A 4287-nucleotide genomic window follows, 5' to 3' on the forward strand; every position below is an offset into this window, starting at 1 on the left:
TAAAATATAATTAAATCATTGCATTACAAATGCAGTTATAATGTGAACAAAATTAAGTGAAATAATCTTAACACATGTAGTTTGATCTTTTAAGCCTGGCACGGAAGTAAATGTGTTTTAAGTAGCACTAAAACAAATATTTGCATGCTGGTAACAATCATTTTGTCTCTTGCCTACAATTTGATCTAACCATTGAAATTAATATAGGCTGAGCTATTATGTCCCCGCTATACATTTATTAATTTAAAAACTTGTATATAATTGCTCTGGGTTCCGCCTCACTTAAATTCTGTGGACACTTACAGATATGCCTAAATCCCTGCAAAATAATAAAAACTTTTGTATAGCACATTTCATACAGGAAATGCAGCACAAGTGCTTTACAATAAGGCAATCACATTGCATAAATAGACCTGGAATGAACATAAAATACAGGGATACAGTGCTATAATCAATTGAAAATAAGATGGTAAAATAAAACACACTGGACAATAATAGTACAAAAATAAGATACAAAAGAGATGAAAATTAGTTACATAGACTGCTTCATAAGATGGAAAATTAAAACCCACTTAATAATAATACAATCAGATTACAAATATTAAAACCAGTGCCCATTTTTGCTACTAATACGTATGTGCAAATTAGTCTGGCAATGACAGGCTAAGTCAGACATATATCCTTCTGCCAATTTCACCATGTCCTTCATCATCAGTTCTATCTGGGATACCAGATTGGCTGCTAAAAATAAAAAACACCAACAAAGTATTCTAAATCGAATAATACACAACCGGATATGTTCTAGCAGGACAAATTGAGGAGAAATGAATAACATAAGTATCCAAGACTAAGTACTAAGCTAAGATGGAACAGTCCCCTCTTTCAGTCCTTGACATGGTATCAAGAAATACAACTCAGCTGTTGTTGGCCCACTTTATATAAAAAAAAAAGGAAAAGCATAATAGATCCACCTCAGCCATATGGGCTGTCCCTATTCTCCGGTGTGAGAGAATATGTTAGTGAATATGCATCTTTCTTTATGCTTCTGTTGTATAGTATACAGCTTAAAAGCATATCTGGCTTTGGTTTGTTTTTGCAGTAACACTCCCTCAGCCAGCCTCTAAGAGCAGAGTGTGCATCATGTTCGATTGCAGTAACCCAATGTTACTTTAACACATCTGTCAGTTTGCCGCTGAGCCTTTTCGGAAAAAGAGCCAGTTAGTTGCGAAACATAGGGGGAAGAAAAATAGAGAATGTCTTGGCTGACAAGTGGAGGAGGTTAAATAGGGTAAAGTTGTATTTCAGAAGTAACTGAAGAAGTTCCAGGGTTACTTGTCACCATACAACTCACCAATCTTGGATAAGTGTTATGTTTACATGGATCAATGGCCAATGACATCATTTTCCAAGCTATTTTGTCTTGCAGTATAACTTCCTGATTAAAGGGTTAGAAATGAAATGGAAAAGAGAGAATAGCTAAGAGTCAAATCCTTTTGTTTAGCAGGCACTTTATTAAGTTGGCATTGGTTATATTTTGGTGCTATAAATAAGATGACATTTGTGTGTACTATATTACTCTGCATGAGCTAATTAATTTTGATTTGAAGGGAAGGGGAATATTAAGTTGCCTCTTCTTTATGATTGTTTACCAATGACTAACAAAAAAGTCATTTTAATTAAATATATAGTTTCTGCTTTTAGGTCATGAAGTTGGCCAAAGGCACTTGTGCACTGTTTTCAATTTTATACCAATATAATGTAAAACCTCAGCCCTTCTTTATCGACTCATTTTGGTTTTTGCTTCAAAAAAATGTAACTTATACCAGAAAGGGTCTAATCTTTCCTTGAAATGTTTTCCTTCATCTTTACTGTACAAATACTTTACCTAACTGAAGACATTTTGGGTATCTATACTTTATTGGAGTAAAACTTTTTACTTCTAGTTGTTAAATTTTCACGCAATTATCTGTATTCTACTCCTTATATTTTAGAAATAGCCTTGTTACTAGGGATGGGTACTGAAACCCGGTTCTAAATTTGCCCCCGGGCAAGATTATGAAATACCGTAGTATCGCTAGGCTCTGACGTTATTGTTCCTCGCAATCCTTCTAAACCCACTCTGTGTCAGAGCCTCGTGCTCCTCACTCACTGTCTGTCTGTCACCCTCTCAGACACAGCGCTAGAGGGATGGTGGAGAGCAGTAAGCGGTCTAAAGTAAGGCTTTATTTCACCAAGATTGACGCAAATAGTAATGCTAATAAGTGCAACAAAGGTTTTGCATGTTAAGGGACATGCGCAGCCTCTCAAAATGCACCGTTTTTGACAGCCTAGCTTGCAACTCTCCTGTTTCTCCATCCGCCTCAGGTATGTTCAGTTATGCTAGCAGTATATTAAGCTAGTTTTTATACAGTCTATGGTCAGAGCCCATTATAAAAACATGGGAGTAACAATGTGATGCCCATGTTGCCACTCTATTTTTTATGTTGCTATATACAGTATATACTATGCTGCTGATTTGGCTTTCAAAAATGTTAATTACAGTACAGTTTGTTTAGTACATTATAAGGTACAAGAAAATAAAGCAGTTCTAGTAAATAAATTCTCAATTTGTTAGATTTAAAAAAAAAATATGTCAGTTTTTCCTCTAAAAAAACCTGATAACTAGTATTGTACAGGATCGATAAGCAGTATCGGTAGTAATAGTAGTAGCAGCGTTTAAATCGATACCCATCCCTACTCGTTTCGGCTAATTGATTTCTGCTCGTTTTCATCACAGCTTGTCATCTTTCAAAAGACACACACACACACACACACTCACACACACACACACAAAAACCTTTCCTGATAAATCATGCCATCCGGATAGAGTGAATTTGATTGTGGTTGGATGAAGTATAAACATATATCATTCCGACACCCTATGCGATCAACATCCATCTGCACATGACACAAATCACGTACATTCCAGCAAGGAAATAGCAGACGCACAGTATGTAGCCTAGTACAACGATGTGCGTGGCAGAGACTTAAGAGAATTCGAACGAAATGTCCCAACCAAGTACCAAAGAGGAGGTTGGTAGCCAGGAAGACCAGTCAACCCTTCTACATCTCTGGCCATACCTGAAGAATCTCTTGAAATGGTTGGAAGCAAAAACAACTTTCAAATGTGCTGCCAGCTTTGCGCACCCAAGTACCACAAGCTAATGGCTTTCAAAAACTCAACAAAAACTCAACAACTTCAACATTAACATTTTACTTGAGTAAACAGCTTGTGTTGATACTTCTACTTCTACAGAAGTCTTTTTAAACCCTAGTATCTACACTTCTACTTGAGTAATGAATTTGAATATTTTTGACACCTTTGCTTTTCATTTTGCTGACACTTTTGTCTAAAGCAACTTCCAATAAGTGCGTTCAACAATTATGGTACAAAACAGAAGAGCAAATTCTTAAGTAAGTGCAGAACTTCAAATAAGCTGATCTACAGAGTGCTACATATACATTTTTTTTAAATGAATCATCTCCTTAGCCAAGGTGCAGTCGAAAGAGATGCGTTTTTTGCCTGCGGCGGAAGATGTGTAGATTTTCTGCCTTCCAAATGTCGATAGCACGACAGCAAACAGTCGTGACTTAGTCTAGGAACTCAGTTTTTCTCTCAGTGAGGGAGCAGCAAGCCGGTGCAGAGTGGAGTGGGGGGTGTATGGTTTAATCATGTCCTGAATGCAGTGGCGGCTGTTGGTCTTTTAAGGAGAGGAAGCTCATTTTTCCAGCCTACATCGTAAATGGGTTTGTTTATTTATGTGTAAATTCTACCCTTTGTTCCTTTTCAAGAAAATGATCTGTGACCTTGTCGTACCAAATAGGCGTCTTTTCCAAGGACTTGACCAGTGTCCTCTCAATGGCCAGCAGAGCTAGGCTGCTTAAATGGCCTTGGCCCAGCTAGAGCTGCTGTGCCAGGCTACTGTGAAGTGTTACCGCCTGTGAGTGACCGGGACTCTGGAAGAACCTCTGCAACTGCCACTGCTTGTTGGGGAAAGAAACTGCAGTGTGACAAAACAGAGTCGCCGAACGAAGAAAATGTCGCTCGGGATCGGTTAAGTCTCCGGATCAGTTCAAAACAACGGAATGAAAAACTTGGAAAATGCTCCGTTGGATGTTTATTTTTCAAGATCGCCGATTCACTCATTTAGCTGTCAATCAAAAAAGGCCCCAGACAGAGAGAGATTCCACCTCAGACAGCTTATCCAATCATCATGCAGAAGCCGGGCATCCGGGCCAGCCCTCTCT

Source organism: Echiichthys vipera (assembly GCF_963691815.1).
Source record: "Echiichthys vipera genome assembly, chromosome: 2".
Lineage (NCBI taxonomy): Eukaryota > Metazoa > Chordata > Actinopteri > Perciformes > Trachinidae > Echiichthys > Echiichthys vipera.